Here is a 17,793-nt window from a genome sequence, read left to right as displayed (position 1 = left end):
GCCAGGTTTGGGTTAACTCCTGAAATGTATAGACAGAGGTTCAGGGGTTGTACTAAGATTCCTGGGGGTACGTATGTGGAGTATGTAACCTTTTTCTGTAGAGCACTGGATGGTTGGGTGAAGGGTAGCAAAGTAAGCAATTTTCAAGGGCTTCTTGATTTAATGGCCTGGGAGCACTTGTCCAGTAATTGTTTTCCTGAGCTCCGCCAGCACCCGATCGATAGCAAGCTGACTAACCCTAAGAAGCTTGCTGAGGAGGCGGACCGCTGGCTCAGCACCAGGATTCACAAGGGTCCAGTGGGAGACTCAGCCAAGGGTGGGCAGGGTCCCCAGTCAAAGAGTGGGGGGGACAGGGGTAAACAGAAAGGGTTCCAAAAAGGCCCCCAAAGTAATCCCAAGGGAACCAGCAGAAAGGTTCTCAGCCTCCCCCACCCCTGAAGCAGACCGGAGCCCCGACAGGTAAACCTGTTCAGAGAGGGCCCATCGCCTGTTACAGATGTGGCGTCCAGGGTCACATTGCCACTGATCCTAGATGTCGCCTATTTGGAAAACCCACACCCACTGGTGCTCCATCCCGGCAAATGGCTAGTGTTAATTTTGGGGAGGAAGTAGCAATCCAAGGGGGTGGGGATCCTGTTCAGATGACCCTAGTCTCTTTAGGAGACAGCGAGATGGTCCCTGAGAACTACTTACCCTCTAACACTAAGAAATATGGGCAAGTAGTGACCGTCAATGGAAAGAAAGTAGAGGCTCTTAGAGACGCAGGAGCCAGTGTGACTGCAGTCCGGCAGCACCTGGTGTCTCAAGAGCAGGTTGTACCCCATGCCTACTGTAGGGTTGTCAATGCTGACAACTCAGAGAGTCATTGTCCAATGGCTCAGGTTCTCTTTGAGTGGTGGGGGGTCTCTGGAACTCTACAGGTTGCTGTGAGAACTGCCATGCCTGTAGACTGTTTGCTAGGGAATGACTTGGAGAGCTCCCCTTGGGAATAAGTGGAGAAGGCGACTCACCTGAGGATGGTGGGTTTACCCGACTGGGCATGTGTGACCACCCGGTCAATGGAAGCCAGTAGGGGTGCTCAAGAGGTCCTGGAGCCTGAGGGAGAGGCCCAGGAACCGGCCTTAGAGGGAGGGTGCAGGGGGCGCGGGAGACGGCCATTAAAGTTCCCACGGCCCAGGAAGGAGCAGACCTTGAGGGGGATGCCCTGGAGCCTACCGGGGAACATATGGCTGAACTGGGGGACCTGCCTGAGCTGACCCACTGGCAGCAAGAAGGAGGCGCCTCCAGGGAGGAATTCTGCAAGGAGCAGAGAGAATGCCCCTCTCTTTTGGGTGTGCGGCAGGAGGCTGCAGACCAGGCCAATGGTAGTCAGTCCGGTACACACTTCATTTACTGGGAGAATTAGCTCCTGTATTCAGAGCCTAAGGTTGCTGAACCTGGGTCAGCCCGTGCGCTGGTGGTACCCCAGAAGTTCAGAGCCTTCCTACTGGGGCTGGCTCACGACGTTCCATTAGCAGGACATTTGGGGCAGGACAAGACCTTTGAAAGGCTTGTCACCCTCTTTTATTGGCCCCAAATGCGCAAGAGCTCAGATGTTCATTGCAGGACCTGTCAAACTTGCCAGGCAAGTGAGAAGAGTGGGAGGAAGTAGAAGGCTCCTCTCCAGCCCTTCCCTGTGGTCAGTACACCATTCCAGCGAGTGGGAATTGACATTGTTGGGCCTCTGCACCCCAGGACAGCCATGGGCAACAGGTTCATCCTGGTCCTGGTGGATCATGCCACCCGGTACCCTGAAGCCATCCCTCTGAGGACAGTGACGGCCCCGTGGTGGGACGGGCACTGATGGGAATTTTCTCCAGAGTGGGATTCCCTCTAGAAGTGGTGTCTGACAGGGGCACCAATTTCATATCCAAGTATATAATCACCAATGCGCCCTTTACGATTAAGGGGCAGCCCTCCGGGCGCTGCTCTGAAATGAGATCGCTAATGCGACATTGGTCAAGTGTTCAAAATTGCAATCTAACGTATGTTTTAAATCAAACATTACCATTTTTTTTCCATTGAAAATTAATCGTCTTTATTTATTTCATATGAATCCTTTTCACATTGAAATGTTGTATATCACATTCAACTGATCGATTGTTCATATATCACAAGGTCCCAATGCATTTCGTGCCATGGGGCACTTCATCAGGGGAATCTGAAAATCAATAGGTATGATGATGAGGAACCACACTCATTTCATTAGTGTATCAAAAAGTTTAACAATAGTACATATCTGTGGGTGAAAATCAGTATCTCATTTTAGTAAATGCTTTTAAACCAACTAGTCATATAAATAAAGCATAGGTAATTTAAATTATGGTGACGTAAGAAAACTATGATGCGCATATTGATCAATCTCAAAATAACTGTGGTGACCGTAAAACAACCTTGATACACATGTTAGTCATTCTGAAAATAACGTGTTATTAAACAGTTAAAAACCGCTAGAAGGTGTTTAAACAGTTTGTGGTACAACGTGCTCAAAATATGAATACGTAAGTGCCTGCTTCAAGTGAACGTTGCAAACTCGAAACGAGTGTGTGTTGCATTCTCTTACGCGTGCTGCTTATATCGAAGCTGTAGCTTTACGCTGTTGTATACATGCAAAAAAAAGGCTCATGGCTATACGTTCCTACGTGCAAGCAAATAAGGCTGGTGGACATTGGAATATGCCCGTACTCACCGGACTAGCCGCAAAGCTGTCTCGTCATGTGGATAACCACTACGTTACACACTGAACGTGGTGTCAGTAAACTCAGTTTTAAAAAATACGTGATTTACGCGCTGCTATACACAAATAATGCCTTGTTTGAATGAAAGAAAACCTTCGTAAATACGGCGGCCATTTTGAAATGTATAAAACTACTGAAAGTATGTGAAAAACTGTGATTTCGATGATCTGTCACGCATTCTATACATTAATAAAAGGTGAAAAAAGCTGGCTTGGGTCAAGTTAATCATAGGGTTGAATAACCGTGGTTCAGAAATGATATATGAAATAAAATACATAACATTGCATCACATATACTATAATGAGATAAGAGACCTTAAATAAGGGTCCCCCCTAATACAGTTCAATTCTGCCATGATTATATCACTGTCACAGGTAGCACGAGAATTCCGTCCGGTCATTGAGCCCGTAAGGCTTTTAAGCATCAAGCTTAAAAATCCATTCATTCTCTTTCTGTAATAATTTCCGGTTCAAATCAATATGTTCAATGTTCTCAAGTGTCTCTAACACCATCAATTGTAATTGTGAGACATTGTGTCTGCGTTCATTGAAATGTGATGCAACAGTAGATTTTTCATCTTTTCTTCTGATGCTGCTCTTATGTTCAACTAGCCTCGTTTTGATCTTTCTGATGGTTTTACCAACATAAACGAGACCGCAAGGGCACTTCAATAAATACACTAGATTCTTGGAGTCACAGGTGGCCGTTACCTTAAGTTCAAATGCTCTCCCACTGCGTGGGTGATAAATCTTGGTTCCTTTTATAATAGCATTACAATTGTTGCAATTATGACAAGGCTGTGTTCCTTTGTATTGGGTGGTTGACATTGTTGTATTCGTGGTTTTAAGTATATCCAAAATATTCCGGCTCCTGGTGAAAGCAAATCTTGGATTCTCTTTGAAGATGTCTTTGAAATCTGGTTCCAGCGCCAGGATCTGCCAATGTTTGAGTATTGTACGTTTGAAGATATGACTTTTAGTAGAGTATTTTGAAACAACTACCATGCGTTTAGTTTCCACTTTCTGAACAGATTGTAGTAAGTCCGATCTTGTTTTGGCTGAAAATGTTATCTCTGCTTTTTTTAGGATCTCACGAGGATACCCCTGCTCTTGAAATCTTTCCAACATCAACTTCACTTGTTTTTCGGACTCGCCAGGGTCTGAGACTATCCTTTTGGTCCTATACAGTTGGGAGATTGGAAGATTATTTTTCAGGGATAATTGGTGGAAACTGTTGTAATGTAACAGATTGTTGCGATCAGTAGGTTTCTTGAATAATGTAGTAATGAATTTGTTGTGTTCAATCCTTAATGAGACATCCAAATATGCTATAGTTGTTTTGTCCACCTGGTAAGTGAATTGTATCCGGTCATTGATATTGTTGAGGTTGTTTAGTTCTTGTAGTCAAAGTCAAAAAGTCAAAAAAGTACTTTATTCGGCTAAAAAGGTATAACCATAAAAGCAACAACAATCATATTTCATTTACATTGCACAATGTTACATCAGTGTAGGAGGTTATAAAAAACAGTACATAGTGTTTACACTATTACAGTTCATTCAAGCAAAGCGACTTCCTAAATTTAAAAACCAGTTTAAAATACTCAATTAATGAAGCCACAGTAAAAACATTGTCCATTTTTTGCAGTACTAAATATGCTAGGCGACATCTGTTCACATTCATTTCCTTTAAAATGGGGACAATCAGTTTTCTACGAGGCAGCGTATAGAATTTACAAAAAAATAGAACATGTATATTCGATTGTATAGATATTTCATCACAGGGACATAGAGGGAGTTCTTTGGACCATGAATTCATTACAGGGAAAGTAAATAATCTAAAAACAATGTTAGCTCTAAAACGTGTTAAAAGTAGTCTATCAAAATTACACATATATAAACTTAAGTATGGCTGTAATTTGTCGCTTATTAAAATTAATTGATGAGAAGTGACAGTATTTTTATTCGATTCATCAAGCTGTCTTTTATTTCTGAGGAATTCCATACATAGTGTCTTCAGGTCTTTTCTAGGAATATTTGCCATGGAAGGCGGATCATTGTAATAGAGTGAACGGTCTATTTCATTAAGGAACGTTTTAATGTAATTTAGCCATTCAACAACATTTGCTCTCCCCATTTTTAAGACATCCTGTATTATGGCTCGATTTAATACACATTCGTTCACTGTCCATACTCTGTGCCATAGTAAGATGGGTTGTACTCTAATTGTGTCCGTTATATAGGGAATCCCCAACTCATCATGGCATATAGAGTTCGCTGTACTCTCTGGAAGTGATAGGATGTTCTTTAAAAATTTATTTTCGACTATCTGAAGTGACTTTATATTGGTATAACCCCAGAGGCCAGCTCCATACAGTGCCACAGATACACACGTTGCATTGTACACAGTTAAAATTTCCCTGATTGGTTTCATTCCCAATTTACGTGTAAAACTTTTTAGTGCCATGATTGTCTTAGAGAACAAGAGCGTTCGTACCTTCACCGCACTTGACCAAGTACCAGTTTCGTGAAACAAAATGCCAAGATATGGGAAGGTAGATGTTCTTTCTAAGGGGGCATTAGTTCTTGTAGTAGAATGTCATGCGGACCTTGCCATTATACAAAGATGTCATCAATGAAGCGTAGATAAATGCGTGCGTGTGCGAGCGGTAGAATCTATGTTATTACAGTCAGAACTTGATCAAGACTTTCAAGTGTTTCTCATACAGCTACTGAATTTTTCACTCTATCAAAGTTATTTTAAATGGAAGGACGAGTTTTACCTACAACTCACTACTTCAATGGGTAATTGTGCAGCCCCCAGTTAAGCGAACATCTTTATGACCAATTTTAAGACAAATCATATCTTGGAGAACAGTGGAAAAAACACGCACGCATTTATCTACGCTTCATTGATGACATTTTGTATAATGGCAAGGTCCACATGACATTCTACTACAAGAACTAAACAACCTCAACAATATCAATGACCGGATACAATTCACTTACCAGGTGGACAAAACAACTATAGCATATTTGGATGTCTCATTAAGGATTGAACACAACAAATTCATTACTACATTATTCAAGAAACCTACTGATCGCAACAATCTGTTACATTACAACAGTTTCCACCAATTATCCCTGAAAAATAATCTTCCAATCTCCCAACTGTATAGGACCAAAAGGATAGTCTCAGACCCTGGCGAGTCCGAAAAACAAGTGAAGTTGATGTTGGAAAGATTTCAAGAGCAGGGGTATCCTCGTGAGATCCTAAAAAAAGCAGAGATAAAATGTTCAGCCAAAACAAGATCGGACTTACTACAATCTGTTCAGAAAGTGGAAACTAAACGCATGGTAGTTGTTTCAAAATACTCTACTAAAAGTCATATCTTCAAACGTACAATACTCAAACATTGGCAGATCCTGGCGCTGGAACCAGATTTCAAAGACATCTTCAAAGAGAATCCAAGATTTGCTTTCACCAGGAGCCGGAATATTTTGGATATACTTAAAACCACGAATACAACAATGTCAACCACCCAATACAAAGGAACACAGCCTTGTCATAATTGCAACAATTGTAATGCTATTATAAAAGGAACCAAGATTTATCACCCACGCAGTGGGAGAGCATTTGAACTTAAGGTAACGGCCACCTGTGACTCCAAGAATCTAGTGTATTTATTGAAGTGCCCTTGCGGTCTCGTTTATGTTGGTAAAACCATCAGAAAGATCAAAACGAGGCTAGTTGAACATAAGAGCAGCATCAGAAGAAAAGATGAAAAATCTACTGTTGCATCACATTTCAATGAACGCAGACACAATGTCTCACAATTACAATTGATGGTGTTAGAGACACTTGAGAACATTGAACATATTGATTTGAACCGGAAATTATTACAGAAAGAGAATGAATGGATTTTTAAGCTTGATGCTTAAAAGCCTTACGGGCTCAATGACCAGACGGAATTCTCGTGCTACCTGTGACAGTGATATAATCATGGCAGAATTGAACTGTATTAAGGGGGACCCTTATTTAAGGTCTCTTATCTCATTATAGTATATGTGATGCAATGTTATGTATTTAATTTCATATATCATTTCTGAACCACGGTTATTCAACCCTATGATTAACTTGACCCAAACCAGCTTTTTTCACCTTTTATTAAAGTATAGTATGCGTGACAGATCATCGAAATCAGTTTTTTCACATACTTTCAGTAGTTTTATACATTTCAAAATGGCCGCCGCATTTACGAAGGTTTTTTTACATTCAAACAAGGCATTATTTGTGTCTAGCAGCGCGTAAATCACGTATTTTTTTAAAACTGAGTTTACTGCACCACGTTCAGTGTGTAACGTAGTGGTTATCCACATGACGAGACAGCCTCGCGGCTAGTCCACTGAGTACAGGCATATTCCAATGTCCACCAGCCTTATTTGCTTGCACGCAGGAACGTATAGCCATGAGACTTTTTTTTCTCCATGTATACAACAGCGTAAATCTACAGCTTCGATATAAGCAGCACGCGTAAGAGAATGCAACACACACTCGTTTCGAGTTTCCAACGTTCACTTCAAGCAGGCACTTACTTATTCATATTTTGAGCAAGTTGTACCACAAACTGTTTAAACACCTTCTAGCGGTTTTTAACTGTTTAATAACACGTTATTTTGAGAATGACTAACATGTGTATCAAGGTTGTTTTACGGTCACCACAGTTATTTCGAGATTGATCAATATGCGCATCATAGTTTTCTTACGGTCACCATAATTTAAATTACTTATGCTTTATTTATATGACTAGTTGGTTTAAAAGCATTTACTAAAATGAGATACTGATTTTCACCTACAGATATGTACTATTGTTAGACGTTTTGCTACATTAATGAAATGAGTGTGGTTCCTCATCATACCTATTGATTTTCAGATTCCCCTGATGAAGTGCCCCATGGCACGAAATGCATTGGGACCTTGTGATATATGAACAATCGATCAGTTGAATGTGATATACAACATTTCAATGTGAAAAGGATTCATATGAAATAAATAAATACGATTAATTTTCAATGGAAATAAAATGGTAACGTTTGATTGAAAACATACGTTGGATTGCAATTTTGAACACTTGACCAATGTCGCATTAGCGATCTCATTTCAGAGCAGCACCCGGAGGGCCGCACCTTAATCGTAAAGGGCACATTGGTGATTGTTTAACTTTAACACCTCTAGGACGACGGGGTGATACCTCTGAGGCACGCTACACCTTGTTTAAATTGTACACAAGCCTGTGCACAGTCGAAAAACGTTTTGATTTATATCCAAGTATATGAAATCCCCTTGGCAAGAGTGTGGTGTAACCTACAAATTCACCACACCTTACCACCCCCAAGGAAATGGGTTGGTTGAGAGATTCAACCGAACTCTGATGGGCATGATTATGGGTCTGGAAGGACCCATGAGGCGTAAATGGGACGTCCTCTTGCCATGCCTTCTCTGTGCATACCGTGAGGTGCCACAGAAGTCTCTAGGGATCAGCCCCTTTGAGCTTCTGTATGGTCACCCAGTGAGAGGACCTCTGAGTTTGGTTAAGGAAGGCTGGGTCAATCTCCCAGGAAACCTCCCCAGAATAAATACAGTTACATGCTGGCCTTCAGAAACCAGACCCGGCGATTCAGGCAACTTGCTGAGCCAAATCTGGAAGCCAGCCAGGAAGAGATGAAGCAGTGGTACAACCAGAATGCCACTCTGGTAGAGCTTCAACCTGGAAAAAAGGTTGCGCCCCTGCAACCCAAGATTGAGACCATCCTGGCTCGGGAGCCCCCCAAGACCCAAACTGCGGTGAGAGCCTTCCTAGGACTCACAGGGTACTAAAGGAGGTTCATCAAGGGGTATGGCAGCATTGTTGAACCCTTGAACGAGCTGACGTCGAAGAAGCAGCCCAGGAATGTGATCCGGATTGACACCTATCAGAGAGCTTTTGAAACCCTGAAGACTGCCATGTGCACGGCGCCCGTGCTCCTGGCTCCTGACTTCTCCAAGGAATTCCTAGGTCAGAAAGACCCGTCAGAGCATGGTGTAGGGGCTGTTCTCTCACAGATGACTGAGGAGGGCTGGGACCAACCTGTAGCCTTCATCAGTAGGAGGTTTCTTCCACTGGAACAAAGGTGGAGTGCAATTGAGCGAGAAGCATTTGCTGTGGTCTGGGCATTGAAGAAGCTAAGACCCTACTTGTTTGGGTCTCACTTCCGGGTTCAGACAGACCACAGGCCCCTCAAATGGTTCATGCAAATGAGGGGTGAGAACCCAAAACTGTTGAGGTGGTCCATTTCCCTACAGGGGATGGACTTCACGGTGGAACATCGCCCTGGCACAGATCACGCCAATGCTGAAGGTCTGTCCAGATTTTTCCGCCTTAGTGATGAGGAACTCCCTGGGGTAGGGTAGTTCTCCCCACATTTCAGCTGGAGGGGACAGGTGTTAGACCTGGTACCTTGGCGTGAGTCTCCTTTCCACTTTTTGCTGATGTGCCTCAGATGTTTTGCTGGTGTTAGCTGCTCAGGGCACTGCGCCACAGCCAATCCGTGCCGCAGTGCAAGTGCTCCCAATGTAAAGTATACCTGTGATTGATTTCCACGATTGGCTGATTTGGTTTACTGTCCGTCCCCAGTAAAGTGTACCAGGAGTGCCAGGGCTTGTAAATACAAATACTGCTAGTGGGCCTGCAGCGCTGGTTGCGCCACCCACAGAAGCAGCCTTTTAAAATGTGTCTAGGGTCTGCCACTGCAGAACCTGCATGCAGTCTGGTACTGTCATGCTGGCTGGGCATGTGCACACACTTACCAGCCTCCAAACCTTCCCTTTATTTATTATTTATTTATTATAAAGTTTTGTATAGCGCGAACAAGACCCGTGGGTATCAGAGCGCTTAACATAGAAGGCTTATAGGAAAGACATATATATACGACAGTTATATGGACAACAAATATGAGGTAGATGATAAATATAATATAACACGTGTGCAGTTAGCGTTGATAGTCAATGGTGGGTGTATTTCTATCTTAGGTAAAATGTAAAAGCAAGTCTGACAGTTGGGTCATCATCAGATCGTGAATGATCTATTCTAGGTAGTGTATTTCTTCAACAGAAAGCTCTTCACTTCTCGCTTAAATGATGCCACGTTTTGGATCTTCCTGATGTTAGGAGGGAGAGAGTTCCATATTCTGGGGGCAGCTCCTGAGAACGCTCTGTCGTAGGTTTTTTTCTTGTGGAAAAGGGCTGGCCGTAGTAGGAATTCCTCAGTACTCCTCGCTGGTCGATTACCTCCCGATAGCTGGATTTTCTTCGCTAAGTATCTTGGGGTGTTGTGGTGTAGCGCTTTATGGGTGATACATGCCATCTTCATTTGGATTCTAGCTTCATAGGGTAACCAGCTTAAAGCTTTCAAGTGTGGCGATATATGATCGTATTTTCTTGATCCGGTGATAATTCTTGCCGCAGCGTTTAGGCATGCTTTCAATGGCGCTGTGGACAATTTTGGTAGTCCCGCTAAGGTGGTGCAGCCATATTCAATCCTCGAGATAACTAAGGATTGGATTGCTAATTTGAGATCCGCTTCTGAGATGAACAGTTTCAATTTTCTTAAGTAGTTCAGGTGGAACCTGGCATTTTTAGCCATTGAGTTGATATGGGCTTTCATGTCCAGGTTCTCGTCCAGAGTGATTCCTAGCGATTTCGCTGACTTGATTAGTGTTGGGTTGCAGTTTAACGCAGTCACCACTTTCGTCCATTCCTTTATTTCCGTATGGCTCCTAGCTGGTGAGATTAGTAGGAACTCTGTTTTGTGAGCCTTCAACTTCAGCTGGTTGGTGGTTAGCCATTGTAGAGCCATTTTTAGAGTCTCGTTCATTAGCTCCATGTCTTTTAGGGAAGAGATCTTTAAGTATATTTGCGTGTCGTCTGCATACATGTGATAGGATATCTGTGATTTTTGGAGAATTTCTGTGAGCGGTTCGACGTAAAGGTTAAACAGATCAGGGGATAATGATGATCCTTGAGGGACTCCAATTGAAATAGGGCATGGAGTTGAGATGGACTGATTAACCAGGAATCGCTGTGTCCTGTTCTGTAAAAAAGAGATAAACCATTCCAGCACGGTTCCTGACAGGCCCATCCTGTCCCGTAACCTGGTCAATAGGGCTTCGTGATTTACTGTGTCGAAGGCCGAGGACAGATCTAGGAGAATCAGTAGACATGCTTTGTTTTGGTCAAGTGCCTGTAGAGCATCATCGACAATATGGAGGATCGCTGTTTCAGTGCTGTGCCCTGCTCTGAATCCTGATTGGCATTCGTCAAGTAATGAGAATTTGGTGATGTGTCGGCTTAGTTGGTTCTGAACGCATTTCTCAATTAGTTTGGCCAGTAGCGGGATGTTGGTCACTGGGCGAAAGTTGTTTGGGTCTGATCTATCAGCTGAGGGTTTTTTGATTATGGGAGCAACTTGTCCTGTTTTCAGGCAGTCTGGGAGGATCCCTTGTGATAGTGACGCATTTATAATTTCAGTCCATATTGGAACCAGGGCGTGATTGATTTCTTTTACACATTTTGCAGGTAATGGGTCTTGGTAGTGGTTGTTTGGCTTTATTTGGGAAAGCGTTTTGGCGATACTGTGCTGGTCATATAGTTCGAACGTATCCCACCTTGCCTCGTTTTTTGTCATGGTACTCTCCGTAGTCACAGCAGTATCTCTCGTAGGCATTGGATCTATGGGAAGGTTTGCCACTGCGTTTTTGAGCTCTACTTCTAGCGATTTCGCCTTCTCTGTGAAAAATGTAGAAAATTCTTCACAATTTAGAGGTGTTTTGGAGTTCTCATGGACTGATTTAGCTAGTTTGTTTGATTGTTGCTTTAGGATTTCAAAGAGTTTCCGTGGTCTGTTTTTGGCATTGTCAAGTTCTGACCGTATGAATTCTTGTTTTGAGTTGATGATCTTTTTGTTATATTGGCCTCTAATTTTTCTGAGTGCTTTCAGCTCTGGGGATGAAGGGTGTTGTCTCCATTTTCTTTCGGCCATTCTCAATTTGCGCCTTTCTTCATTTAGTGATTCATTAAACCATGGGTTTTTTGTCTTCTCCGAGATATTTTTCAATTTTAGGGGCATGGTGTTGTTGACAATATTTTCGGCTGTTGTTAGGTAGTGGTCGGTCAGCTCATTCACATTATGCACATTGTTATGCGGTTTTAGGTCTCTTTCACAACTTTCAACTAGTAGCTTTAAGTTTGCATCTCTTGTGTCTCTGACCCATTTTTTGGTCTTGAGGGGTTGTCTGGTCATGCCTTTTATCATTATAGGTATCATGAATGTTATGGCATGATCCGACCAGTCACATGGTGTTATAGAGAGGATTGATGTCTCTTTCTTTCGTGAGATAATCCAGTCTAACGTCGCTCCTTTCGAGTGAGTGGGTTGTGTGCATATTTGAGTAAGGTTCAGTTCATCAAGGAAGTCTTTCAGCGATTTGACCAGTTTGTCGTTGTGGTCTTCCCAGTGTAAGTTGAAATCACCAAGAAATATGTTGTTGGCGCCGTCGTTTGAGTTGGTCGTTATGATCTCCATTAGCTCCTCTGTAAACTTTGCGCTGTCTCCTGGTGGATGGTAAAAAGAGTGCAGGTTGCATCTTTGGTTGTTGGTTGTTCTTATATTAAGGCCTAGGTATTCGCTGGATTCTAGAGGGTCAGTTAGAATTTGTTTGACCTCAATAACAGATCTGTGAATGCAGGCTATACCTCCTCCTAGCTTTATGGGTCTATCAAGTCTCAAAATGTTATATTGGGGTGGTACTAGGAGATCCATGGAAGGGGATGAGGATTCCGTGAGCCACGTTTCAGTGAGGACTGCTATATCAATGTCCTTGTTAATGATCAGGTCAGCTATATCCGAGGAATGTTTGGTTGCCGACCGGCAGTTGAGTAGTAGACATGTCAGGGGTTTTTCTTTGTTGTTAAGGACGCCAGTCTTATTCTCTGTTGCTGTGAGCTGTATCTGTTGTAGGTTGTGAGGGTTAGATGTTCTATCATTCTTTCTCGATGTTCTGTTAGGGTCGAGTGGTACTGTTTTGATTCTTTCCTCTTTCTCGCGGTCCAGTATTTCATACGATCGTGTTAAGGCCAGAGTTTCCTCTTTTGATAATGGTTTTGTCCTATTTGGTCGGTTATCATTATGTTTCATCTGCCAGACCGTTTCGTTATTCTTTTTTTGTGAACAATTTACAACGTTTTGGATGTGCGTGACCTTGGCGTGAATGCTCGCCGTCAGCTCCTCTATTTTTTCAATTGCCTGTGAGGTGTTTATAGTGATTTGTGCCATCTTGTTTATTAGTTTCTGGAACATCTTAGTATCTTTCTTGTTCTGATGTGATTTCTTGGGGTAGACAGATCTGTTTATCCGGGATTTGTGTTTTGTTCTTCTCTTGTATGGATCTGTTCTTAGTTCAGCCTCCTTTCCCTTTGTAACCCATGTTTGATTGGCCCTTCCGTTACTGTTGGAGATGTCGTCATTGTTCGCTCCGTTCTGTGTTGTTGTGAGAGCATTTGAGGATGATAGTCTGCATGACGTTGGTATTGTACTCGAGGGGGGTGTAGGGGGGTAGACACCTTCTCCATTGTCCACTTCCTGCTCATCCTGGGGCTTTCTTCTCGAGTCCGATGTATGCTCAGCCTGGGGGGTCTCTTCGTTCATGAGCAAGGGCTGCTCTTCTCTTTGGGGCTGGTCCTTGTCCTTATTCGCGCGTTTGCTACACCTCTCCGTTCTTTCTGTCGTGTTCTCAGGCTTGGACATTACCTTCTCAGGTCTAATTTCTCGTTCAACGCTATGAGCATGGTGCTCCCTGATTCTAATGACTCCTCTGATGTTATCATTAGTGACGGGAGTGTCTTCTGGTTGGGTCAGGAGTAGTTGGTGTCTTGGGTCTTCTAAAGAATCTTTCAACATTTGGAATATCTTGGCAAATTTCTCCAGTTCTCGGTTTGCTGCTTGAATCAGCACGGTACCCGATTTATATATGGTGATACTTAGTTCTGCTCTACATCTGTGTGATGGTGAGGTCATCATTTTTGTGCCATGAGGGATGTTTGTGGTCGTTTTTATGGTAAGCATCCTTGAGAAGGTATTGCGCCAAATTGTTGTTTTGTTCGTGTGGAATATGAGGTCATTCATAGATGTACCTTTGGCTATATTGAAATATAGGTCCGTAAATAGTATGTCCTGATTTTTTCTCAGGGTGTCGTGTTTAAATTTTTTGGCTGCATTTTTGGATAGATTAGGTGGGTATTTTATAATCTGAGCTTTCGAGCCTACCGTCTCTAGGTATCGCCCGCTCATATTGGCACTGTGAAGCAGGTCTTCAAGTGTCTCTTTCCTCAGCTTGTCTCCGGTTAGAGTGGCTACTGGTGTTGCTATGTTCCAGATTGATGCTCTCTTTCCAAATCTAGGCGTGTATGGATAGACACTTTGTTTCTGATTATCTTATAGTCTTTGTAATTCCTGTTGGTAGCAATTGGAGATCTCCTAATTCTCTCGGTATCACTTAGTTACAATGTCTCTGGGTTGAGCAATATAGTAGACAGACATTGTAAGATGGCTCCCGTCGAGCTGGTTCCTCATTTAGCAGGGAAGACTTTCTCTCTTTCCACTGCTTTCCTCATTGGGCAAAGAAGACTTTCTCTCTTTCCACTTCTTCCTTCCCTGAGCAGAGAGGACTTTTTCTCTTTCCACTACTTCGAGTGAGTGAGTCCCTCTACACAATTCGACTATTATTTACTTTCGTTGTTTGTTATTTTCAGGGGGTAATAGCTTTGCACTGTTCTGGATGTTACCTTTCTCGATTGGTATTGCATTGAAAGCCCCTTGATTAATCTCACGCTTATTTCGCCTTAACCGGGTTATTGTTTTTCCTGTCCGGTTTGGGCGCCATTTTAGAGTCAGGCAGGGCGGTATTTGGCTCCCCGGGTTGTTTACTCTTTAAGATTATTCATCTCGTAATGCAATGAAAGGTCCCGCTTTCCCGCTTCCTCCTCACCGCAGTACGGGAGCCTCCACAGGCCCTTGCTTCAGTTGCCGCCTCGCATCTTTTCCTCTGATCGCGGCTTCGGAGGAGTTTGGAGTTTGCAGAAGTATTAGACGAGTTGGTTCGCTTCCTCCCGCGCTGATGGGTCTCCGTTGCCGCCTCGTTAGTATTGGGGCTGGCTTGCTGGCATTATACGCACGCTACGTCCAGCTTCCCCCAGGCATCATTTCTAGGCAGTCCGTCTCCGGTGGTTCTCTTTCTTTCAGGTCAGTGAGTGTCCGGTGTCCGTTATTTGCTGACTGGTCTTCCTATGCGCTCGTTACACTGACCGTTACGCTCTTTAAGTTGGTTGTACTTCTGCTCCTCATCTTTTGGAATTCTTCGTGGAGGGGATGGCTCGTCTTCGGGGTATTCCTGGGATTTAAACCGGTTACGGTGATCCCTACCCCAGGAGCTCTTTCACAGAGCTCTTATTCGGCGGCCATTTTCTATCCTTTACTTCATGTGAGTCACCCCTATGGTAGGCCCTAAGGCAGGGTGCATTGTAAGTATAAGGTAGGACAAGCCCTGATGTGTGTGGCATGTCCGAATAGTGAATTACAGCCATTTTCTTTTTTTCACTATTGTAAGGCTACCTGCTCTCCATAGGCCAGAAATGGATCCTGGAATTATTACACTATATAGTCCCAACTGACTCAGAGAGCATGGTAGAAAGTCAAGTTTAGTATGCCTGAACTCAGAATAATAAAATACTTCTTTTAGTAAAGTTTATTTTAATATCCTGTGTTTGCAAATGCTACTTATAGAAAGTTAGTATTTGCTTGCCTAACCATTTTAGCCCACCTCTGCTCTTATGTGTATCTGCTGTCTGGTTTCTCTGAGTGACAGGGCTAGGGATGACAGGTGATGAATAGAGGGATTACACCAGGATGGGTGGGAGGAGTGCCCCTTGACTCTGAATAGGGCTGTGCTCTGCCACCACAATGCTGGCAACGCCCTCTGGGGAGCGACTGATGACTCTGCCCTGCACCTGGTCCAGGAAGAGGGAAGACTGTCAACAGAGGGCTCCTGACTGCACTTGTCATCACAATGCTGGCTCCACCTCCTGCGGAGCGTCTGATGTGCCTTCCCTACTCACTGAAAGGAGAGACCAGAGTTTGCCAAAACAAAGTGCTCCAGAGCTGAAATGAACTATGCAAAGACCCCCCTAGCCTGCCAAGAAACTGTGTATAAAAGTAGGAGCCCTGCTCCTAACAAATCAGATCCAGTTTTACCACAACAAACCTCTGCCCAACTAGAAGGACTAAGAAGAAGCTGATGGACTGGCCTGCAGTGGTGCCTTGCTGGGGAAGGAGAGGAAAAGACCAGAGAGGACTTTGTTTTATTGTGCTTAAACTTATCTCCAAGGGCTTTGTCTGAGCTTGCCCCCTGAACTGAACACCAGGACCAGTGGGTTCATTGTGCCTTGGCTCGTCTTTGACCGAGCCGCGTGTTTCCTTCCCGCCAGAGCTGAGGTTTGTGCCCCCTCCTAGGGCCGTGGCACTCGGGAGTTTGGCCGCCTTTTGTTCACTGAGATCCCTGCTCTGACAGGGTAGCTCTCTCCTCGTTGGGCCGGGCCACCTGCTCCTCTGCCACCCCACCTTCTACTGAAGCGCGTGGAGTGCTCCCTCACCCCACCTGCCGGAATTCTAGATTGGATCGCAATCCTACGCCTCGGACGGCCGCCTGTACGTTGCATCGTACCTGGCCACCCCACTTTGCCATCCAGTCCCCTGAAAGAGGCCGCGCCACACTCAGAGGAGACCCCCAGTATGGTCCGTACTAGAGGCTCTGTACCGCGCCTGGCTACTGGAAACAGCCAGCCGTCGAAGATCCCAAAGTACGCTTTCCCACCAGTGCGTACTCGCTGAGTACGACTCGTCCCCCTGACGTACGCCGCGTGGATCGAAGCGCCCAAGAGACCTCAAGCAAATCCAGGTACAGTGCCCGTCCCGGACTCGGAGTTCGCAACATTCTGCTTTCCCCATCAGCACTGTACGTCTCTATCTGCTCAGCATTGTACGTCCCTACCTATCTAGCACTGTACACCTCGTAAGGGAGGCGTGAAGCCCCCAGAAGCCCTTTGTGTACGTTGGTGAGGTACGCCTCGCACTGGAGTGTAATGCCTCGTCAGATTGCTTATCTAAGAGTTGTGTCGCGCCAAGGAGACCACTACACCAAACTGACCTCCCAATGACAATACTGGGTTAGAAAAAGTCCCATCAGCCCACCCTTATTGGTGAAGTGTCGTCATGTGGGATATGGACCATGAACCAAGATTGTCTCCTAATGCATCTAGTAATGATGCAGAGATAGGTTCTGGAAGGTGATCTTCTTAACCCCAGTATTGCAGAGGTAGGACCAATGGGGTGCAGTGCTAGTGAAAACCAAAAATAAGGGTGATTTAAAATTGGCTCCTAGGACAAAAAATATGTTTATTCAGTATTGTCCAGGGTCAAGAGTAAAAACAACGCCTATAGTCTTAAAAATGGCTATATCATGGCGTAGTGCATAGTGGTCGACATGTTTCGGCTCGGGGTACAACTAGTCCGAGCTTTCTTCAGGACCTTAAGATATCTGGGAAAGCGCCTCACCTCACCCGGCACCCACTCGGGAAAGAAGGAGGCCCCGCTCTGTCCGTCGGTGCCCCTTTGGCCAGCGTCCGAGTAGTTCTACTAGACCACTTGTCTCTAACAGTGCAGATGCATAATATCTTAAGGTCCTGAAGAAAGCTCGGACTAGTTGTACCCCGAGCCGAAACATGTCGACCACTATGCACTACGCCATGATATAGCCATTTTTAAGACTATAGGCGTTGTTTTTACTCTTGACCCTGGACAATACTGAATAAACATATTTTTTGTCCTAGGAGCCAATTTTAAATCACCCTTATTTTTGGTTTTCACTAGCAC

The 17,793-nt window shown here is 44.2% G+C and overlaps 1 protein-coding gene across 5 annotated transcripts in view; it reads right to left on the bottom strand.

Annotated features, from left to right (window-relative positions):
• The window catches only part of LOC147736739 (E3 ubiquitin-protein ligase TRIM11-like), a 236,681-nt gene that overhangs the window by 169,405 nt on the left and 49,483 nt on the right, over positions 1-17,793 (bottom strand). The gene's annotated exons all lie outside the window — the stretch shown is intronic.

This window comes from Lissotriton vulgaris, chromosome 1_2 (genome assembly GCF_964263255.1).
Source record: "Lissotriton vulgaris chromosome 1_2, aLisVul1.2, whole genome shotgun sequence".
Classification (NCBI taxonomy): Eukaryota; Metazoa; Chordata; class Amphibia; order Caudata; family Salamandridae; genus Lissotriton; species Lissotriton vulgaris.
This window is presented reverse-complemented; position numbering and strand designations above follow the sequence as displayed.